The 24,784-nt window shown below is 43.8% G+C and overlaps 1 long non-coding RNA gene across 1 annotated transcript in view; it reads right to left on the reverse strand.

The window, feature by feature from the left end:
• Window positions 1-2,834: 2,834 nt before the first annotated feature.
• The window catches only part of LOC137619754 (uncharacterized), a 315,346-nt gene continuing 293,396 nt past the window's right edge, over window positions 2,835-24,784 (reverse strand). The window contains exon 2 of the long non-coding RNA XR_011039974.1: window positions 2,835-3,233. This is a non-coding gene — a long non-coding RNA (uncharacterized lncRNA). The remainder of the gene's footprint in view (window positions 3,234-24,784) is intronic.

A 24,784-nucleotide genomic window follows, 5' to 3' on the forward strand; every position in this document is an offset into this window, starting at 1 on the left:
TAGAGAGTAGAGGTCCCCTTTTTTGTTTTGTTTCATTTGTTGATGTCAGCTACCCCCCAAAATTGGGGGAAGTGCCTTGGTATATGTATGTATGTATGTACTATATAACATTAATGTAAACAGTACATGAACTATATTTCATAATGCAATCTCTCTAATAAAGAAAGTATACATTTCCAACTTCTCATCAAATCTTTTGAACAGACTTGGATTTATTGTGCAAATCTGGTCAAGCAATTGCAGCATTTTATGTAATAAAGATGACCGAAGACACAAATATTTGTGGTACCGAATTACTGCATGTTAAACAATCATAAATCCTCATGATCTGCTAATATTTCTTCTGAACAAATATATGCCATTGACTTCTACTTTCAATAAAAGTTCATCCAAAATTACAGCAGAGTTACTTCCTGTACAAAGCAATAAGATTTCTTAAATTCTCTGCATATTCTAAGCAGATTTTGAAAATAATCTTTCCTTGACACATTTAACTGTTATCAAATCCTGTTAACCAACTGAAATGTGTCAAGGAGGTTTTAAGATTAACACAGAAACGGTGTAAGGAACAGTAAGATATCCAAATCCTTTTCAGGATTCCAAAATCCTGCACAACCAACCAACAGTAGATTCTCCCAAAACACATGTGTTATACACCTGGCAAACTTGATAGCCAGGGTGTAACAAATTCTACATAAAAAAGGGATTTTGACGAAGGAAAAATCTATTTCTGGGAAGAGGCCTGTGATGCCCGGTGAAAGGTCCTTCTTTGTACCTTTCCTAATATAAATCTTCCAAATATACTAGAGAAAGATAAAAGCATGGAATGCAGAGGTTACAACCCTCGCGCGAACACCTTGTAGGTGTCGTGTATTTAACAAAGGCGTGCGAAAACCACTATTCACAGGCTGTCTTCCAATTAGATAATCCCTTCATCAATGGGGAGACCCGTGACAGGCCCTAGTCTAAACTCCAAAAATAAGTGGCTCAAATCCGATACGGCAAATTTAACTAGAACTTGACAAAATCAGACCACCTGAAACCAAGAAATATGGAAAACCAATGCAGAAAAAGAAGCCATATCGTCTTCCTGAGAATCAAGTCTTCATAAAAAACCTGAGACCAAACTTGGTTGAAACCAATGTATTCATGACATTTCATCATGAACAATTTTAAGATTTACAACTTTGCTTTAGCTTTTGTAAAGTCCCTCTATTACAGTACTATACAGTACATATCAACAACCATAGCATAATAAATACACATGATGCAGTTGGCAATCTATTAGGACAATATTTCACTTTCTGGAACATGAATGAGCCTGGCTATTAGTCAATGGTACCTTTGGCACAAGAATCTAATTGGGCATTAATTTGGCATGGCCATTTGCTTCAACATTTGGTACAAACCAGCAGGAAATAATTTTACATTATATTTAACGAAATGAAAGATTCACTGCGTCAAATCTCAACGAAGTGACGCAGTCGTGTGCATGTTGCACTTTTCTTTAGTCAACTACGCATTCAAGCAACATTACAGCAACTTGTCTTAGACATGTATTGGGTGATACTGTACTCCTTTCTAAACAGTTCCTACCATTCATAATATAAACAAATGAGCCGAAACTCTTCCATGTCCTTTGTGGGACAAGTTACACAATTAACTAAAAATGCCCTACAATTAATGACTCTTTATTAACATTGTGACTTTTAATGTTTCTCAAGATTCAAGGATAAACTAGTCCAGTTACTACTATCCTATCACACAAAACAATAACACCAACTTCGTAAGCCTATTTAAGCTCACACTAGATTGTTCCTCTTCACATCAAATTAATGAAGATATACACTGCAAGATAAAGATATTTTTCTTAGTAATCAATTCTTTAAATCAGGGACAGACAATTACTGGAAAAAGTTATAATTAAATTACATTCATATTTTGGAAATTATGCATCTTACAGCAGAACGTATTGTTTATTAGAGCATTCAACTTTCGAAGCCAGTGGAAGATTTACGGCTAATCACGCCACTCTCTGGAAATTCCATATTCAATAACTGAACTCAACATCAAGTTAATGCAATCACTTTAAAGAATTAGGATACGAAAAAACTGAATTACCTAAAAAACATCTGATGAAAAGGAAACTTTTTCACTTCTTCGGTAAAATTATCCAACTACTGTACTCATGTTTGGAACAGCGATACTTTCCAAGGAAATTATTACTTATATCAGTTACAATGAAATCAGGAACCTTTCTTCATATGGAATTCTAAACAACAGTCAAGGGTTTTCTTAGGTCATTTTAAAAATTTAAAAACTAAAGCCATTTGTTTCCTCGTCAGTCATAATTCTAAAAGGAAATTTGGCTGTGGTGTTAGCCAAGTAGAACTTCAAAAATACAACTCTTTGTTAAGTTACAACTGGGACTCAAGAAGATTTCTCTTAAGACCTCCAATGCCAGACTATCTTGGGTTCTGTGATATTTCAAAACACCTTGGAGAATTTAGCAAAAGCTAATAAATAACTCTATCAATAAAACAAAAATGCCAGCAGCATGGTTTCAAGTTATAAATATTCCACATTTTAAGTATCAAGCTATTTAAAATACATAGTATCCGAGCCAAAATGAACCAACTGGAAGACGACCCAGCGATAAACCGATCCAGTAAACAACCAGTTTTCACTTACCATTTAGACTCTCCATTAAGATGAGAAAGACAGCGTCACCAATCACAGGAGGGAGCCAGGGACCGTTCAGGGATTCTACGTGGTTTCCGGTGGCGAGGCAGCAGGGGAGACTGGACAAGTGCCATAAAAATGAGATCAGCCCCAAGGGGTGGTGGCCTTTATTGATTAAAACTTTTCCAGTAACAAATTACACCTGGAAGATTAGATACAAGAATACAGTAAGGTTAAAACGTTAAAAAATTAACATTATTTTGACGTAAGTATGGAACGAACATTACAAAATTTAACCTTATTTTGACATATGTCTAGAATAAACATTACAAAATTAACCTTATTTTGGCATCAGTCTGGAACAAACATTACAAAATTAACCTTCTTTTGACATATGTCTGGAACAAATATTACAAAACTAACCTTATTTTGACATAAGTCTGGAACAAACATTACAAAATTTAACCTTATTTTGACATATGTCTGGAACAAACATTACAAAAATTAACCTTAGTTTGACATATGTCTGGAACAAACATTATAAAATCAACCTTATTTTGACAGAAGTCTGATCTAAGTCTGAAACTATGGGTGATCTTATACAGTGCAAGAAATATGCTCTAAACCCAGCTCTAAAATAAGAGGGAAAACAAGCCTAATATAACTTTACCTACACTTCACCAGGACATTCTAAAGATGTCAACAATTATAATGCTTTAATTTAAAAAGCCAAAGTACAACAGGATTAAACATTGTCATAATGCCTTCTTAAATATCTACTACATAAACACACAAGCTTTGCTATCAAACCTTTTTAATTAAATACTGTCCCTTTATCTAAGCTTCTACTAACTCTGCTTTCTTATCAAAAAGTTAATTGTGTTTTTTAATTTAATTGCCCTTACAGTAATTCACAAAAATGAATTGACTTTCTATTACCTATTTTCACCTATAACATAAAAATAATCTTTATAACGACCAAAAATATCTCCTATTGCAAATATACGGTCAAGAATTACGAACATAAAACACAACCGAAAGAAAGTACTTCAAATACTTCACCTAATGCTACGCAACAAAATCTTTAAATTCAAGATGATAAAAAAAGACTTATTCCATAAGCAACATCTTGAAGAGGTCTTCCTATTAAACAAGAAAATGGATACCAGACTTATGTCAAAAGAAGTATGAATGCAAACATCAAAGTTCTCCAACAGTAATTCCATCACATTCAGTATAAAATCATACATCCTTTTCAACTTAAATATAAACTAAGTTGTACTATACTGCAGGAGTGGCCAAGGTCATTAATTTATGAAACTATTTTGTGACAAAAGGACCTAGTCTACAAATCATATTTACACTTTTAAGACTGTTATATCTACGTTGAATTCAAGTGCATGTGAATATTAACATGATAAAAAAAAGTTCTGGTAATAAATTGAAGTCTAAACATTTAGATACATATACAGTATATCAAATAACTTTAGAGATTAAACCTGTTCATACCATAGAAAATTACATAAGAATATAATTTATAATCGGGTACAAAACTAAGAAAAATTACCTGAGTTAAACATTATACGATTTCTGAGATAAAATACTTTCATGAATACTTTATCTAAATTGATACTTTATCACTGGGATATGCATAGAAATATGTTGTGTATTGTAAATTGTGTGGTTACAACAATCTACTTGCACCAAAACTACCTCTTTAATGGAAAGTGTGCTATTTCCACAAATTAAACCTTTGGCTTCATCATTTTGCCTGAATTCTTAGTGAGAGGCAACATTCAATTTCCAGGATTATATAATTTTCAAATAAACCTGTTTCTTAATCCAGGATGGAAATAAATGAAGAACTCTCATATAAAGTGGAAGGATTTAAACCGACATATGGAATTGGGTGGTAAGATCTAAATTTATCAAGATCACTCAAAATAGGACAACTACGTTGCTGGTATCTGGAACTTGTAAGAGGGATAAAATCTTTGGTTATCTTGGATCATCTATTAAGTAAGTCCATAAGTAAACGACGTCTGGATGTTAAGCCACGAGGTCACGTACAGAATAGCACAAACCTTGACACGACAGAAAGCAGCCCTAAATACCATGTTGTTTATAGTTTGTGGAATAGTTAACCTTCCCCTTATTGCAGAAACAATTAAAAATCATCATAACAAACTGCAGAAGTATTACATCCTCAAGACTGTGAAGGGTGTTGACCAACACTTCAATATATCTTGCTTTTGCAATTCAACACTTTGAGAGTAATTTGCACAAAAAACAAATATTTTAAATGTTTAGCTTTAATACCAATGTGTAACTTCTTCATATGCTTGGATAAAGCAGAGATAAAGCTAACCTCAAGCGATGGAAACCTTATTTGATGCCGACGAGTCAGAATACCAACTGAATACTTGCGACAAAAGAGGCCTTCAAATTCTTTTGAAATCACAAAAGACTCCATGACAAAACCTAAGTATAACTAAGAGTTTCCAACTGTGCACTGGAAAGCATTTTCTTTTAAATAGCCATAGTTGATCAGTGACAGGATACTAAGTGGGGGAATAGTCATCTTGACACAACTACCTGGGTTTTGTATTCTTGCCAGAAATTTGGAAGTCTTGAGAGGATCCCAATCCTCTTTCAAGAATTATCCTTGAGGTTAATCCATCGATCTGCGATAGAAAACTAATATGAAAGACGGTTTTAAGTGACTTACATAAAAGTTTTATAGCTTCTCTCGGAAAACTTCTTTGGACGAGATTAAAATTCCACATTAGAAGTTGAAATATAATGGATGTGCTCTCAGGTTTTAAAGTACAAATACTAATCTCTCTGTGTATAAAACTATGTTACCTGATCGGAGAAAATGACAATCTATTTCATAACAGTAGTAGAAAAACATGTCCGATGTTCAAAACAACACTTCAGAGGGGGGAAGACTACATCTTTATCACACAAATCCAATGACAAAGGATTTCTTAAATTCTATATCTACCAGTAATTAAAGAGATATAGATACGTTTATAAGGATATAGAGATTACTCCCTGAGGAATGAACCTGTACTTGCTACTTGGGACAGTCGACAAGAATGCACTGCCATTCTGGAAATACATAATAGACTACAGGAATCTCTTTTGACTTGTAAAGGGACAGGAATCTTTTGACTTGTAAAGGATTTTGTACGTTATCTCCTTAAATGTTCCTAATGGTGAGCCAACGTTGACGATATATCCAACATTATTGCAGTCTTTCTTCCTATGAATAAATTGTCAAAGACCTACAAAGATTTCTTCATTATCAATTGTACTCCAGCACAAAATGTACTGCAAAGGTTTCCTCAGAATTGTTATGACATTGGCAATTTGTGAGGTCAGATTAAAAACCAGAGAAAAAAACATTGTAACATCAATGTAAAAAAAAAAACTCTGGAAAACTGTACTCACAAATTGCCAATGTCACACAATTCCTAAATTGTATTCCAAATTATTACAGAATACTAATGCAATTACTTTAAATGTTAAACTGTTCACATTTCTGTGGAATGAATCTTCCTTGAAGACAATAATTTCACCTGGAGTAAAAGACAGTACTAAAAGAGTAAAAAGTTTCAAGCATGTGTTTCTTCAATGATGGGCTTTCTAAAAGTTTAGTAGGTCCTCTTAAAAAACTTCTATAAAGGAGACTAAACCCCAAAATGGATGATAAATTAAACAAGAAGGAAGCACTCTCAGGTTTCGAGATAACTGGAAAATATAGCACATCTGCAACACAAACACGTTTGTTGTCAAACACACTACTTCAGATGTGGGAAATATGTAGTTTAAAAATCCAAATATGAAGGACGTCTTAGATTCTACACATCCTTGCAATTATACATTAATAGAAGCCAGTCTGTAATAAAGAATCCTCTCCCTTCTGCTAAGCAAATAAGCAAGAATATTTTCATTCCAGGAAGACGTACAGAACCAAGAAAATCTGTCGGCCTGAAGAGGATTTCGGATATTATCAAACAGATCCTCCATTCATGATACTAGTAGCTATTCAACCAACACTTTTTGTAACCTTACTCCATATGAACTAATCCTGAAAGACCATGAGTGTTTCTCTGCAGGACTCTGAATTGTCCTGATATTGACACTTTGTGATATCAGTAAGTTGTCTGATTTGTTCACATGAACACACATTATAATCTTACAAAAACAATTCACTAGAAACAGACATTTTCAATTGGAACTGAATCTTGCCACTTCTGCAGTATATGTACATTTTCAAACCCTACTAGAATTATTAACAAGCAGAACACCTTTCATAGGATCTTAGCAAAATTAAGCTAAAAGATGAAAAAATGGATACAAAAATAATTTATCTATGAACTTGAGACCAAAAAGTTATCTAATTGCTACAAAACCTTTTAGCTGAGTGGAACCAAAAAATCAGATTGTTTATTTCAGATATAATGGATTCATTCAAGGACAGTTAATTCCAAAAATCAAAACAGGAACATTATTAAATGCAAAATTTCAGAAAAACCTAAATGTATTCTGCTTATTAATGTTATAAAAATTACACATTTGGAAGTAATTTGTATTTTTCCTAACTATACAAACCTGAACTCTTTACTATGGGATATATGTATTAAGCGTAGCTGGAATCGAGCCATAAACTTGTACGCAAGGTGTCAATGACCCTTCGCTAGTTAGCAGGGGGTAGAATAGCTCTCACACTCACCCAGTTTGTAGTTAGGAAAAATACAAATGACTTCGCTCTTTACTAAGAAGACCCACTCTTAGGTGGGTGAAAGTCCAAATCTAAACTAGTTGGGAAACTTGACTCTGAGATCATTAGAGTGTGAGAGAAGTACCCTGACACCTCGTGAACTCTCAGTCTGATAAGCTGTACAGTTGACTGCCTAGGCAACCATGGTGAATGAGTGGAAAACAAGCACTGTGACTTGAACAGGTAAGAATATAGTGTTGAACATGTTTTCATACTTGACCCTAGACATTACCTGTCTCCCACTCGAAGGGAGGGGGACATAAAGTATAGAACATATTCTAGACTATACAAGGGTGAGGCTTCTTACCTGCAGTCAGGGGTAAGACAGCTTGCAGAATCCTCCAGATGCTATGACCCAAGAGGGGAAGATGAAGGAAGAAAGGCCAGTCATTCTATCCACTCATCACAGACTATAACCAGGTAAAGACTGCCCTCCACCGACTGCTACTTGTCCTGTAAGGGAGCTGAGCTACCTTAAACCATTTCTTGAGCGGCCTCTATGGGATACATTCTGCAGATAGTGGGAGGTGAAGGTTGTCTGCCTTTACCAGACGCTCACTTGGAGTATCTGCACCGCAGAGAAGTTTCTCTTAAACGCTAGGGACGTACTTATGCCCCTAACGTCATGAGCTCTGGGTCTACGTTCTTGTTGAGGAGAGTTGCCATTAAGCGCAAAGTCAGTGGCCTGTGGAATCCATACAGAGTTCGTGTCCTTTGTGATTCTGCTCTTGATCCTGCCCATGCTAAAAACAGTCATATGACATGCGGGCGTGCTCCAGATGTGCGCTTGAGGAAGCACTGAAGTGCTCTCACAGGACACAGTAACAACTGATCAGAATCATCGGTTACATCACAAAGACTTGAAATCCGGAAGGGCCCGAAACTAGACACCGCTACAACTGGATTCCGAGTCTTAGCTACAAACTTAGGGATGACGCCAAGTGTTACCTGGCCCCAACACCTTGAATGGGCATCCTAGGAAAGATCATGCAATTCACTGATCCTTTTAGCAGAGGCAAGGGCAAAAAGGAAAACGGTCTTCAGGGTCGGGCCACGATGCGGAGGCAGCTGTGCACTCCTTCAAAACCTCCAAAAGCTGTTCCTTTGTGGGTGAACCTGGTAGTCCCAAGTAAGGCCACAAATGACGCAAAGCATGAGAGAGCTAGATTCCACACGGGTGGTAGGCGCTATGGCTTTGCTACGAGGTTTGTCCATGAGTTAAATGGTCATCATTCTTGCTTGGCCATCCTCCAGAGAAAGTCAAACGAGCAGTCAGCAGGGAGAGTACAAGATGCCAGGAAAAGAAGTCAGGATTTCTTCAACCTCGGAGGAGAAGAATCACTTTTAGAGTACTTCGGCTGCTTACTGCCTACTCTACCGCTCCCACTGGGAGGATGACCACTCCCGACACTCGCCACAGAGAGAAGCCTGAATGCAGGGCAAAATCAGTGAGGATCCGTCTCCTTAACAGACATAAACAGGCTGCAAGGGCGGCCCACTATTATCATTATTACTTGCTAAGCTACATCCCTAGTTGGAAAAGTGGGATGCTATAAGCTCAAGGGCTCCAACAGGGAAAATAGCCCAGTGAGGAAAGGAAAGAAGGAAAAACTACAAGAGAACTTTAAGAACAATAATAAAATGACAAATTCGAAGATAATTTGTATTTTTCCTAACCATACAAACCTTAGCTATTTACAAAGGGTATTACTTTTAGCGTAGCTGAAATGGCGAGCCATTAGAATTTAACGAGGGTGTATTACCCCCGCGCTAGTTAGCGGGGGGGGGGGGGTAGGGGAGTGGTAGCTAGCTACCCCTCCTCCCCCTCACACACAGGTGAATACTCACTTTCACTTAGAGGTAGGACTTGTCTTGGGGGACAGGGCTGGCGGGCAAATATGTGTAAATAGCTAAGGTTTGTATGGTTAGGAAAAATACAAATTATCTTCGAATTTGTCATTTGTTCCGTAACCGAAATACAAACCACGCTATTTACAAAGGGTGACTTATCCCTTAGGAAGGGTGGAAAGTCCCCAGCCATACTGGCTTTGGCTTTACCCGGGGACTCAGAATCCGAGTGAGTCGCACTCGAGAAAAGGAGTCCCTGCACCTCACAAGTTCCTTGCTCCGCAAGGAACCATGTGGCCTACGTAAGCTTGTGTGTGAAGGAAGAAGTGTGACCCGTCCTAGGCAGTTGACCTGGAGTTCCAGAAGGAACTCTGGGTTAGGACGTTCCCAATACCACCTCGTCAGGGTATGGGGGACGCGACAGTATTGACTCAATACTCGGAACACAAGGAAGCATGGTTTACCTGCAGAGGTTCGAGGTCAGCTATGCAGAGACCAGGATGCTGCTTCCCCGTAGAGGGGATGATGAAGAAAGAAGTAAGGGCCAGACATACTTCTTTCGTTCATGCGGACTAAAACCTGATAACAATGCCCTCAACCTTCTGCTACCTGTCCAAAAAGGAGCCTGAGGTTAGACCAGCTGTTGTGTAGCCACCACAGAGCGATAGAAAACGTATCGAGACTCCTGTGGGTCACGCCCTGCAGGAAGCGGGCTGCGAAGGTCATCAGACGCTTCCAGACTCCAGCTTGTAGCACCTGCGTCACAGAGTAGTATTACTCGAAGGCGAGGGACGTTGCGATGTATCCAACATCGTGCTGTAGGGCGACGTGACGGGGGAGGGTCTGAAGACAGGTCGAGATGAATGTCCTTGAGTCCGGGCTGAAGAGGTATACTGGTGACTCTCCCCCCATGTCCTCCTTGTGTTCCCAAATCGGCTGCAACTGAGGACAAACTGCAGCTGTTCCCAGCGCTAACCTCTCGATTCCTTACTGGCAAGAAAGAGAAGGTCTTGGGACATCAGACACAGAATGGAGACTCGAAATCTTGAATGAATCGGACCGAAGGGCCGGGACCCTCAGATTCTGAGTCTAGCCAACAACTCAGGAGCGAGCCTGAATGTTACCTTCCCCTCTTCCTTAGAAAGGGGGGGAGTAGTAAGAGACCAAGAAGATTGCTTACACACTGGCCGTGGCTAGAGTGAGCAGAAGACCCAAGGCGGAATACAATCCGAGGCCTGTCGTAAAAGGGTCTTGAGAAGATCTCTTAAAGGACTAAAAGTCCGAGCCATGCTCCAAGTTGGAGGTCTTCCTCCGACTAGGGCAGGGACGATCGTAGCTTCGCATGAGCGAGGATAGATCCAGCGGGCAGGAAAAAGTTATTCCTTTAAGCCTGAAGGTCAGGGAAAGGCTGAGCGACAGGCTTCATTGCCGAGAGCGGAAAGGAGTTTCCTCCCGCCGAAAGGCAATAAGACCGTTATTGCTGGAGAAGAGGCCTCAAGGGAAGAGGTATATCTCCCACGGCACCAACCACCTTAGACTCTTCACTTTGCCTGGGAGACCCCTGTGGATGACTATCGCAGATGACGCGACCTCCGTACCGCGACTGTAGCGGGTTGTCTCTTCTAGAGGAGGAAGCGTAGTGTCTCCAGGCATGAAGCCGAAGTGACGCCCCGGTTCGGGAGAGATGTCGCAGTGTGGTTGCTTGAGTAGTCTGCGCCGTGGGAGAAGCTCTCCCGGGAGTTCCGTCAGGGGAAGCAGAGGGTCCAGAAACCGTTCTGCGCATAGTCCCAGTGGAGCTCTCCCATTGAAAGGTTGACAGACAACCTGGTCTTGTTGAGACCCATTGTCCGCAGACAAAAAGGAGGGAAGACGCAGGCGTCGAAGTTGTCCCACCATCACCGGAATGCATCTTGCCAGAGTCTCGGGGTCTGAGACTGGGGGGAAGACTAGCGGAAGCTTGAGGTTCCAAGCTGTCGCGATCAGGTCCCCCAGACCAGCACTTGCTGGTTACCCAAGGTCAAAGACCCCTAGGTACACTCTCTCTATGAGGCTCTGCTCGGATAGTCTGAGAGAAACATTCCCCTGCCTGGAATGAGAGAGCCGATGGTGGTATTGAGAGAATCTCAATCATCCCGGTATCTCTACTGCAAGATGTGAAGGTGTGAAAATGCGTCCCCTGCTGGTTAGAATGAAGTCGACGCGCAACGGGGCGACTCGGCAGGAGCTGTAGGATCTGAAGAGGGGTCAGACTAAGGCCCCTAAGCCTGCCTGAATGATGGAGAGGTATCCTTCAGGTCTTGACCATAGGCCTGGACCGGAACATGCCCCCCCCCCTTTCCTTTGACGAGTCCGAGAACCGCATCAAGAATGTGGGGAAAGGACGAGAATATCCACTACCATCAAGAGGCTCCATAGGTCAACACCCATTGCAGGTCTAATAGTTCCGCTGGTCCCATAGGGCCAGGGAGTCCGGTTAAACATTGCCTGAAGCCACCGGAACTTGGATCGCCCCACATGGAACTTATCCTGAGGCGTCAATAGACGGGTCAATGAGGAAAGAAGAACTAGGAAACGTTCCAAGGTAGGGCTGAAAGCTCTGCTTGACTGAGAACAGGTACTGCGACTCTCCTCAGTCTTGCCACAGTCAACCGAAAGGAAGGCTCGGAGGATGTGGTAACAGAATCTGGCGTCCCCAGGTGGTCACCCATCCAAGTACCGACGTTGCTTAACCTCGCTGGACGGACGAGAAGCGGGGTTTCCAATGTGGTAAGGCGGTTGACATCAATATCATGGCCAGATACTCCAGATGTTGAGGCAGAGGAAGAGAAGGCTCCAAGCAAAATACCATGAGCCCACACTCATGGTAAGCATCCGGAAGCTTGTCCCGGCGCTGAAGAAGGTCGAAACCCGAGCCTACCGGAGTTGACCAGCCCTCCAAACAGCAGAGGAGGCGGAAGCCTGCACCTGAGCGGCCAAGAGGAAGGCAGGGAGAGTTCTCTGGGGAAACAAACCTGCTATGCCACGGCGGGATAGCCACACTGCATCATAAGCAGGAATACTTGCAGTCTAGGCTGAATTCGACGAGCACCCTGGAAGATGGATGGAATGGAAACTGAAAGTACCCGTCCTTCCGATCCAGGGTTTAAGGAGTCCTGTCGCCTCGTTACCAGTCTGATCGATTCTGCTGGTCTACGCTGGCCGAAGTTTGTTCGACAAACTTGATCAGGGCTGAGAGGTCGACTATGGACATCCCCTCTCAGATCCTTCCTTACAAGAAAGGATCGACTGAGGGGGCCGGGGGTGAAGCCGTCGATGATCCTAAGGAAGACCTTCGCCTAAGGTATGGATCATTCTGCCCAACCGGGCAACTCTGCTGACGCTATGGCATAGAGGTTCAGAGACACTGAATTCGCTGACAGAGACGGCAGGCGCGATATCCTTGGCTACTCACAGAGATTGTGCGGGAATGGGCATCGGGAAGCTGTCATTCGGATGAGTAACCTTAAGCATCCTCCCAGCGAAAAACCTGCAATCCTAGAGTTCGTGAACTCCTTTTAGGACTATGCCCCCCCGGGGGAGTCTCCCGTGCCATCTGTTCCTGACAGGAGGAAACTGCAATTGGACACCTTGTCCCAGTTGTCGTAGCCGATAACTTAGGCCGACGTGGTTGAAAGAAAAGGGCGCTGGAGCCCTGCAGAGTCTGGAAGAAAGCGCCTTGGAGGAGTGAAACCGGAAGTCGATTTACTCCGCACAGCAGCTGTCTAAGTCTCTGTCCTTGGGCACAAACAAACTCTTCTCAAGGATGGAAGGGTGTCTGAGGTCGTCGACCTCCACAGATGAGACACCCGAAGGAAGCCCTCAGTCAGCGCGTCCAGATGGTACAACATCGAGCTTGTCCGCAAGTTAGATACTTAACGACGAAAGGCCAAGGTGCCTGAGCTCGAGAGGAGGAAAGTACCCTTGATCTTCCTGTAGCTTCCTTGAACCAAACCTCGGGCCATAACCGAGGAGGGAAAGAACCTGGTAAGCTCCCAGAGGAAGAGGTAAGCAGTCACCCCTTGTCCGATGGAGAAATCTCGAACGGAAAGCCCCCCCCGCCAAAAATCCTTCCAGGGAATGACGGGGAAGGGCTAACCCAGGTTCAGGAATAGAGGAGTGTTGCTCAGATCTCCCTTAAGTTTCTCCTATTCTTGCAAGTGCCATGCTCTGTGTTTACGGGGTGAGGCAGTGTTCTGGAAATACGCTCCAGAAGAACTCGCCAGGCTGGTCATGCTGCGAAAACCCCATTGGGAATCGTGGTCGCAATTGCCCTGGAGCTCGCGCGACGGGAATTCCTGGTGGTCGGCGAGCGATAACCCATAGACGAGCAATGGATACTGCAAGAAATAAGCCGACATTTGTGCGAAGATACACTGTAGGTTCGCGCGACGGAACACCATCCGTCTGCGCGATGGAAAAAACCGTTGGTTCGCGCGTGGGCGAACATTGGAGAGCATGAGCGTAGACGTGCAGGCACGTGGGCGAGTGGTCGTGCGGTTGCACGGGCGAGCGGTCGCGCGGTTGCACGGGCGAGCGGTCGCGCGGTTGCACGGGCGAGCGGTCGCGCGGGCAGCGGGCGAGCGGTCGCGCGGGCGAGCGGTCGTGAGGGTGGGCAGGTGGATGAGAGCGAGTCCGAGGCGGCGAACGCAAGCGTTAGCGCGATGGCGAGGAAACGCGCTGCCGCGTGGGCGAGGAGGACCGCTGGCGATATGGATCAACAAGCGATCGGTGGTGAGCTGGTGAGCGCTAACGCGCAGGTTGGCGATGGCGCGTTGTGTTATGCCGACGCGATGGTCGAGCAGTATGCGCAGGTGAGCGATCGTGCGTTGGCGAGCAGTATGCGAAGGTGAGCGATCGCGAGCAGTGATCAGCATGCGCCGAGTCGCGCGATGGTGATCAGTATGCGCAGGGTCGCGCGATGGTGATCAGCATGCGCAGGGTCGCGTGATGGTGATCAGCATGCAGGTGTCGCGCGATGGCGATCAGCATGCGCAGTTGAGGGTCGCGCGATGGCGATCAGCATCTGCAGGTGAGGGTCGCGCGATGGCGATCAGCATCTGCAGGTGAGGGTCGCGCGATGGCGATCAGCATGCGCAGGGTTGAGCGAGGGTGATCAGCATCCGCAGGTGTGCGGTCGCGCGATGGCGATCAGCATCCGCAGTTGCGGGTCGCGCGATGGCGATCAGCATCCGCAGTTGAGGGTCGCGCGATGGCGATCAGCATCCGCAGGTGAGGGTCGCGCGATGGCGATCAGCATCCGCAGGTGAGGGTCGCGCGATGGCGATCAGCATCCGCAGTTGAGGGTCGCGCGATGGCGATCAGCATCCGCAGTTGAGGGTCGCGCGATGGCGATCAGCATCCGCAGTTGAGGGTCGCGCGATGGCGATCAGCATGCGCAGGTGAGCTAGTAGCTGGCGAACCATGTTCCTTCAGAAGTGTTGGAGAACGTTGGCGTGCCGGCTGTAACACACGTGGGCGATCCGGAGATCGCTGGCGAGCTGATGATCGCTGATGATCGCTGACGAGAGCAGAAGGCTACGCGTGGAAGCCTGCGCAAAGAAGAAGAGTCCTTGACCCCGACCTGAACCGAAGTTCTAGATCGCGAGGGCGAACGTGGGCGCACAGGGCGCGTAACAGGAACCAACAGGAACCGCAGGGAAGATCATCTTGAAAGCGCTGATGAACAGGAGAGCGCTGATGAGCAGAAGAGCGCGCAGGGAAACCCTGACACGCAAGGGAAGAACCCCCGTGGGGGCAACCCTTTGCCCCGAAGGGATCGTTGTCCGCCGGGAGACTGATGTCCGTCGGAAGACCGCTGTCCGTCGGGAAGACCGTTGTCCGTCGGGAAGACCGTTGCCCGTCGGAAGACGAGATCAGACTGCTGTCCATCTGCACCAAGGCGGAAGATCGAGAAAAAGGAGTTGTAGGCTGCAAGCGGAGATCCAAAAAGGCGCCTCAAGCACCCTTATAGGGAGATGAGAGGCCCTTACGACGAGGCGGACGGTGGGCCTTACGGCGAGGGAGGCCAACAGCAACAGCAACAGAAGAAACCTCCGAAGAGGAGTCTCTATGAGTGTACTCTCTCGCGAACGAAAGAGAAACACTTCGTGGAAGAGACTGGTCAGCCAGTGACCTAAAAGGAGCAATCCTCCGAAGAGGAGCTCCTGCAGTTGCCCAGCCCCTTGAGCGAAACTGCAGGTGCGACCGCTCAGCACCAAGAGCATAGTCGCACGAAAAAAAGGCAAGAGAAGAGCCCCCCAAAAGGGGAAAAACTCAAGCCTGGACAGGAAAAACTTCCCTCGGAAGGAAAGTTATCCGCCCAAGGAGGCAAGCCTCCTGAGTGTTCTAAAATGAACTGGAGAGCTGTCCGTCGTCACGGGAGTACTACCAGTAGAAGGAGACACGCCCCTGACGAAAATACAAGTGGGGAGGCAGCAACAGCCGAATCCCCAGGACTCAACCAGACAGCTCACACCGTTGCTATATTACAGAAACGAACTAGATCGGTAACTGTAAAAAAATAAAACAAATAATATTAGTACACATTCATTCCCCCGGGAAGGCTCCGAAGAGGAATCCCGAGGGAAAGGAACAAGAATTACACAACAGGCACGTACCCTCACAACCACTTACACTCGCGGAAGGAGAGCTGTAACCAAAACAGAATTATAACAATTATAATTATGTAACTATGTAATTATGTAATTTAAAAATGAATGAACACTAAAGAAAGAACGAACACCCCGAAAGGAATCGTTCTACAAGCTGAAAAACAAAAAACAACTACAATTAGATTCATAACTAATTGAGACAAACGTACGGCGTAGCAACCCCCCACACGGAAAGGAAGCTAGGCTACAAGGGCGTAGTAACACGTAGTAAAAGGGTGAACGACCTCAAGAGAGAGAGAGAGAGAAAGACATAAGTCAAACTCGATCGCCACCCATAAAAATACGCCGTGGTGGCCTAACTGCCGAGGCCTCCACGTAGATATCGTACACTACACACACACATCTGAAAAGGAAACTTACTTATTTCTATACTCAAATATATATACAAACATGAAAACATGTTTACATATATATTGAGTGAATGAAAAGTAAGCGATTAAGTAAAGACAAAACAGACAATGGCTGCCAAGCGAGGACCAAGACAGAGACGTCTGTCACAGTCCGAGCCAAAAGTGAAAGTGAGTATTCACCTGTGTGTGAGGGGGAGGAGGGGTAGCTAGCTACCACTCCCCTACCCCCCCCGCTAACTAGCGCGGAGGTAATACACCCTCGTTAAATTCTAATGGCTCGCCATTTCAGCTACGCTAAAAGTAATACCCTTTGTAAATAACGTGGTTTGTATTTCGGTTACGGAACAAATAAATCTTTCATATATAAACTATAAATATTTGAAAAAAACAAGAGGAAGAGAAACAAGATAGAATAGTGTGCTCAAGTGTACCCTCAAGCATGATCTATAACCCATGACAGTGGAAGACATTGGTATAGAGGATATGGCACTACCCAAGACTAGAGAACAATAGTATAATTTTGGAGTGTCCTTCTCCTTGAAGAGCTGCCAGGCAAACATAATCGCAGTCCTTAACACCAAACACACCTGCAAAGACAAAAGATTCAGTCTTATGGCCAGGTAAATAAAGGATTGATGGGAGCGAGACAACACGTCTTTACTCTACCGAGCCAAAATCGTAAGTGAACTATATCAGTGGGTTTGTGTGTGAACAGGGTGGCCGGTCAACCACCCCTAACTAGGGTCATTGATATCTCCTGCAAATATCTATGGCTAGATTCCAGCTATGCTGAAAACATATATCCCGTAGTGAAGAGCGAAGGGTTTGTACTTGTGTAGGAATAAATACCTTGTAAGCCCTAAAAATTGCATAAACCTTTCATACACCTGAGGAACAGAATGCCAGGAAGTTTACTCAATATAAACTGTATAAATCATACGGTACTAGAAGTGCATCGTGTTGAATATACCTAATGAAACTAATTCTTCATAAGTAACTTAGATTATCAAATCACGTGACCTGTGCAGATGAATTATTTTCAATCTAAAATACTTTTCTATTGATATTTCTTCCTGATAATTGATATGAACAATATTGAACACTATAATTCATAGACCCTGATGCCAACAAAACCTAAGCAGGTACTACAGAAGCGATCTAAAATCTTCCTTCTAAAAATATTCTCATCCACACTATTTCATCTATCTTCTCCTTTATCATGTTTCTTGTACTTAATGACACATTCTTAAAAATACAAAATTAACTAAATAAAAGCAATTCTATACCATGATTTCCCTAAACATGTTACCTGAAACAGAAGCCAAAGTTTTGTTTATGTATCTGTGTATAAGGTAACTTTTGCAGCAACAGATATCTTTCCAAGTATTGATTATGTAAAGATTTTGTAATTATTAATGTTGAATTACTTACTATTTCCTTAAACTTCAAAATAAATGAAATAAAGGAACATTAAATCAAGCATTTTCTTAACATTATGCCTAAACCAGATATCATTATTTTGTTTACGTTTCATCGCCGATCATAACGAACGCATTTACACATTCAAGTGATGACTAATGATACTAAGAGCTCTTAGTAAATGTCTTTTTTTACAAATAGTTTACTTAACCACTTTGTTTTCGCTTAGTCAACAATAACAAACTACTGCTAATGACACTGTGATAATTTACGATAATTCTAAACTGTTACGGAAGATAATTGTACATTCCATTTCCAAAATATTTGTCCTTCAGTTCCAAGCCAGTTTAATTTCATATCAACTTATACCCACATCAATAATGGAACCACAAGCAAAAAAGAACAAAGTAATAGACTAGTTTTAAATTAAAAGTTATGCAAGCAGCCAAGAAATCGAGCAATTGTCCTTGTGCTAGAAGTTTTGACGTGACAGAGAAGATGGTGCGAGACTGGACTGACGATAATTTGATTCATGATGGATTTCTAATGAAGAATTAATATTATGCTAGTCTAAATGTTATTATCACCATCATACACATTATCATTAAAATTATCAAACTTAGATAAAGAGAAAAGTAAATGTGGCTGAGAACAACACCACGAATAACTCGATGTTTACACTTTCTTAGTTGAATGATAATTTCATTGTTATGGAATTTTTCCTCAAATAGGTTATCTATTATGAACTTATGACAATAATATGTAGGTATATATGGTTTGGTTACCTTTATTAACAGCTACTGTATCGAGGCCTACGATACCCTACCAATAAAGATGACCTGGAATTCAAGGAGTGATTTTCCCATCGGTTATATAAGACGACCCCCAATTATAAGGGATGAATTTTATGAAATATATGGTACCTTAATTCATACATTATTTTCCATACACGGACAATTGCCACTGGGAAAACTGCCCGTCTAGGAATAATGCCACTGGGAAAATTAAATTACTCAGATTTCAGACTAAGTTTTTTTTTTAATACCTTTTGAAAACTTCATAGTTTTTCAAACCACTGATATTAATAAAATTGCAGATTACCTACAGACAATATAACTCACTTTCTATCTTTTATTATTTATTTAGTGCTCAAGATTTTCTCATCCTAATAACTGATATGATAATTTTAGTATTTCTGCTAACTTCAGCCCATAATGGTATACATCATTAACAGTGAACATGAACACATGCTCGTTTACAAGCAACAGTTGATGCATCATATATATGGGACAGATAATGACAGTACAGTCATACACTAGATGTGTAGCCAACAAAAAGAAAAACTGCAAGGTGAGGCAACATATAAAAACATCAAATAATGACTTTGAACTTTCGAAACATATAAACGAGGAGAAAAAGTCCCCTTTCATAAGTTAGCTACTCCAAAAATTGGGGGAAGTGCCTTGGTAAATAGAATAGTTTAATCAAGCAAGTCGTGTTCTGGCACCTCAATTTACTATGTTGTAGTGAACGTTGGAATGTGGTCGGCATTCAGACAATAGGCAGTCTGCGTGACACCAATATGTAGTGCTTTGTGGACCGTGGCCAGGTGTCGCACGCGGACTGCCTAGTGTCCGAATGCCGACCACACTCCAACGTCCACTAGTGTGTCTCTCAATGAAGCAGCCATATCTCAAATGTCCCGTCCAAGTAACATGAGGATGTGGAGACAAATCCTTTCAAATTTTCCTTCTGTTCTATGTGGAGGAACAGGATACGAAATACACCAAAATCTGCAATCTTTTCGGGCCTTCAAGATTTGATTCGTTTTAAGAACAGGCAACTGATGGTACATCTAAAGTTGCTCCAGAATTTTATTATCAACTTTTACCTATTCATGTGCAGAGAGATAAAGTGAGCATCCCACATGTCTTTGCTCTTTACCAAACAAGACTAAATTAACATCTAGAAAACTTTATGAAAAAATCAGTGAAATGGAGTTTTTATGATAAAACAAAGTTTTATGAATATTTACCTGGCAGTTATATATATATAGCTATAGTCTCTGACGTCCGGCAGAATTTTTCAAAAACTCGCGGCAACCGCCGTGTGGTGGTTGTACGATTAGGTGGTTAACAACCCTTACAGGGTAGTACTTGGAATCATTCCCGTTTTCTGTTCCTCAGATCATCTTTGCCCGACCTGTCTCCTGAGGGGAGGTGGGTGGGACTTAAAATATATATATAACTGCCAGGTAAGTATTCATAAAACTTTGTTTTATCATAAAAACTCCATTTTTATGAATAGAACTTACCTGGCAGTTATATATATATAGCTGATTCACACATTTGGAGGAGGGTGACAGACAGCTAATATCGTTGGGAAAACAACAATAAGCTGTAGAAGAAAAAACACCTTGATTCCTTACCTGCTAAGGTAGCTGACTTCAAAGGTTCCTGCCTCTTGAGTCGCTTTCCCTTAGGAGTGTCAGCCAGGAGTAGACCTGTCATGCTGAAACAACTCAATCGAGTCTGTCAAATGGGGTGAGACCAACAACTTGACTAGACTTCAGCACTACCTATGCCCCCCTTTTTTTAAAAAACTACAACCTCACTCAAACTAACCACCTAACCTTGCAGAATAGATATAAACTACCTAGCTAGACTGAGGGTACTGTACCACAAGTCACAGACCTCAGACAACCATAAAAACCAAAACCCAAACACAGGTATACAAAAGTTAAGGTTGAGGGGAGGTAGTAACTCCTTTGCCTAATACAGAAGCCATAGCTACGTATGGGCCCAAGGTGTAACACCTTTCATAATCCACTCTTACCTCTCTGAGAGGCGAACACGGAGTTGCTTCTCCAGAACGTTGCGTCCATAATCTATCTTAAATGACATATTCTTACGATATGCCAGCGAAGTAGCGATAGCTCTCACCTCGTGAGCCCTTACTTTCAAAAGACCGAAGTTCTCCTTCTCACACAAGAGGTGAGCTTCTCTTATTGTTTCCCTCAGGAAGAATGATAAAGCATTCTTTGAAAGGGGCTTTTGCGGATCTTCCACTGAGCACTGTAAGGAATTAGATGCACCTCTAACATTCTTAGTAAGAGATAAATATGCTCTGAGGGCTCTAACTGGGCAGAGGAGCCTCTCCTGCTCTTGGCCCACCACATTAGTGAGGTTAGGAACCTCAGAAGTCCTCGGCCAGGGTTTTGATGGATTTTCATTCTAGGCGAGGAAGTCAATCCTCAACGCACATGCTGCTCATTCTGGTTAAAGCCCACTTATTTCTCAATAGCGTGAACTTTGCTGATCCTTTTTGCTGTGGCCAGAGCCATCAGGAAGAGGGTTTTCTTAGTAGCATCTCTAAGAGACGCTTGTGAGATGGGTTCGAACTTCTTGGTGCATAGGAACTTCAGAACCACATCCAGATTCCAAGCTGGGGGGTCTTAACTGAGCCTGCTTAGTTGTCTCAAAAGACTTCTTGAGATCTTGCAAGTCTTTATTCTGAGTTGAATCTATGCCTCTGTGCCTACAGACAGCTGAGAGCATACTCCTATATCCTTTAATCGTTTTTACGGCTAGTTTGGCATCGTGTCTGAGGGACAACAAAAATCAGCTATTTGGCTCACAGAGGTAGTGGTTGAGGAAACTTTGTGCTGCTTACACCAAGCCCTAAAGGTTTCCCACTTAGATTGGTAGACTCTTTGTGAAGAGACCCTCCTCGCTCTGGCGATAGCTCTTGCAGCTTGCGCAGAAAAACCTCTCGCTCTGACAAGCTTCTCGATAGTCTGAAGGCAGTCAGTCGTAGAGCGAGGGGGTTTTGATGATACCTCTCGAAGTGGGGCTGTTTGAGAAGCTTTGGACTTGGAGGAAGGCTGCTTGGAAAATCCACCACTTCTGTGAACCATTCTCTTGTTGGCCAGAATGAAGCTACCAGGATCATTCTTCCTGATTCGAGGAGAGCGAATTTCCAGACGACCAGATTGATGATCTTGAACGGGGGGAACGCATAGGTGTACATCCCCGTCCAGTCCATCAAAAAGGCGTCTACTGCTATTGCCTCCTCGTCCGGGACTAGAGAGCAGTAGTTGGGGATCCTTTTGTTTTGGTTGGAAGCGGAGAGGTCTATTAAAGGTCTCCCCCATAACTTCCACAGACTCTGACAGACCTGGTGGTTGAGGGTCCATTCCGTGGGAAGAACTTGCCCTTTCCTGCAGAGCATGTCTGCTCTTACATTCCTCTATCCCTGCAAGAATCTTGTTAGAAGTCCTACATTGTTCTCCTTCGACCACAGAAGGAGCTCTTTTGCTGTTTCGAACAGAGACAGAGTGAGTTCCCCCTTGCTTTCTGATGTAAGTTAGAGCCGTGGTGTTGTCCGAATTGACCTCCATTATCCTCCCTGACACTGAGTCTTTGAAGGCCTTCAGTGCTAACAGAATGGCCATCAACTCTTTCCTGTTGATGTGCTATCCGGTTTGTTCCTTTTCCCAAGAGCCTGAGACCTCCTTGCTTCCTAGTGTTGCTCCCCATCCTGACTCTGAAGCATCTGAGAACAACACTAGGTCTGGGTTCTTCCTGCACAGGGAGATTCCTTCTCCTAACAAAGCTGGATCCAGCCACCAAATCAGATGACTCTTGATTTCTGCTGGAATGAGGAAGGAAAAGGAGTCCTCCTGAATCTTCCTGTTCCACACCCTTGATAGGAAGTGTTGAAGAGGTCTGAGGTGCAGTCTTCCCAAAGAGACAAACTGTTCGAGCGAGGAGAGGGTTCCCAGCAAACTCATCCAATCCCTCGCTGAGCACTTCTGTCTCTCCAAGAATTCCTGAACCTTCTCGAGGCACCTGGTCTGCCTCTCCCGGGGGGGAGAAGCCCAAAAACGAACTGAGTCCAGAACTATCCCCAAATAAAGAATAGTCTGACTCGGTTCGGTCTGAGATTTCTTCTTGTTGATGACGAGACCCAGTTCTTGAGCCATCATGAAAGTCTTGTGTAGGTCCTCCAGACATTTCTCTTTCGACCGGGATCTTATCAACCAGTCGTCCAGATATAGAGATACTCTTATCCCCTCTTGATGAAGCCATCCTGCCACGTTCACCATTACTCTGGTGAAGTCTTGAGGAGCAGTGCTGAGGCCGAAGCAAAGGGCCTTGAACTGGAAACACTTGCCCTGGATCATGAATCTCAGGTACTTCCTTGAAGTCGGATGGATGGGGATGTGAAAATAAGCGTCCTGTAAATCCAGAGACACCATCCAGTCCCATGGACGTACTGCTGCCAGCACAGACCGAGTCGTCTCCATGGTAAATTTTGTCTTTTCCACAAACACGTTCAGAGAGCTGACATCCAGAACGGGTCTCCATCCACCCGAACTCTTGGGTACCAGAAACAGGCGATTGTAGAAACCTGGGGAGGATAATTCCAGAACTGGTTCTATTGCTCCCTTCTCCAGCATCTGGTCCACCAGGTCTAGTAGGGCCCTTTGTTTCAAAGCATCCGAGTACTGAGCCACTAAGGCTAGAGGAGTATTTGAAAGCAGAGGCTTCTTCAAGAGGGGGATCTTGTATCCCTCCTTGATGACCGAGAGGGACCAGGAGTCCGGCCCTCTTTTCTTCCAAGCCTGCCAAAAGAGTGACAGTCTTGCTCCTACCGCTGTCTGGAGGACTTGAACTTCACTTCTTGGAGTGGGATCTGAACGAACCTCTATTCGTTCTACCGCCCGTCTCCTGCCTTCTTCCCCTGAAGTCTGTTCTCGAGGGAGCTCTACCTCGAAAGGGCTGCTGAAATTTCCTCCCCCCTCTTTTCAGAGACGAAGGAATCGCTGGTAAAGGCTTTCTTGCAGAGCGTGACAGGTGGTCTTGTGTGGCCTTTTGCGCAAGCGAAAGGGTAATGTCCGTGACAAGGGACTCAGGAAAAAGATGCTCCGAGAGAGGGGCATAAAGGAGCTCAGCCTTCTGCGCGCCCATCACTGCTCTGGAAGCGAAAGAACATAACAGGGCCCTCTTCTTCAAAACTCCAGCCAAAAATAGGGAAGCCAACTCATTTGACCCGTCCCTAAGAGCCTTGTCCATGCATGCCATAATACTAGTAAGGTCTTCCGTTTCCTCCAGTCGTTCGGTTTTCCTGGCCAGCGTACCTAGAGACCAGTCCAAAAAACTGAAGACTTCGAAGGCTCGGAAAATCCCCTTGACGAAGTGGTCAAGCTCAGACATGGACCGCATTACTTCGCCGAGTTAAGGACATGCCTCCTAGCAGAGTCAACAATACCAGAGAAGTCCCCCTGGGAGGAGGCAGGCACTCCCAGGCCCAGAGGTTCTCCAGTCTCGTACCAAATGCTCGCCTTAGATGCAAGTCGAGCAGTCATCAACTCTAGCGAGAGCCTTCCTAGCAGAGATGGACAGCTTCATTTTGATGAAAGACGACTGCTTTTTGGCCTTCTTCCTGCTAAACTGCGATTGAGGAGAACGAGGGGCAGCAGATTGAAACTCCTCCACATAAAGCTCAAGGAGGGAGCGAGAGAGAACCTTATAATCCCCAGCCGCATTAGCGGGTTTATCTTCATCCTCTGAAACATCATCAAAATCTTGTCATACTTCCACTTCAGTGTCTCTTTGGGCTTAAGGTTCACCTGCATCCAAGAGAAGCAAATCGTAGGATGCGTCCTGTTGGCGAAGGCTGGATGCGTCCTAACACCGAGAAATTCGTGTATCCTGGCGCCGCGTGCTGGAAGCGCCCTAGCGCCGAGCACTAGAAGTGTCCTCAAGGCGGTAGGAGGATGCGTCCTGGCGCCAAGAGCTAGAAGCATCCCTGCGCTGAGAGCTGCGTTCGTCCTGGCGTCGTGAAGCGGAAGCGTCCTGGAGAGGCAGGCTGGAATCGTCCTAGTGTCGCGAGCGAGAGACGGAAGCGTCCTGATGTCGAGAATCGAAAGCGTTTTGGAGGCGTGCCGATAAAGAAGAAGCGCGGTACCGCGCCTTAGACGA

Source organism: Palaemon carinicauda, chromosome 26, assembly GCF_036898095.1.
Source record: "Palaemon carinicauda isolate YSFRI2023 chromosome 26, ASM3689809v2, whole genome shotgun sequence".
Classification (NCBI taxonomy): domain Eukaryota; kingdom Metazoa; phylum Arthropoda; class Malacostraca; order Decapoda; family Palaemonidae; genus Palaemon; species Palaemon carinicauda.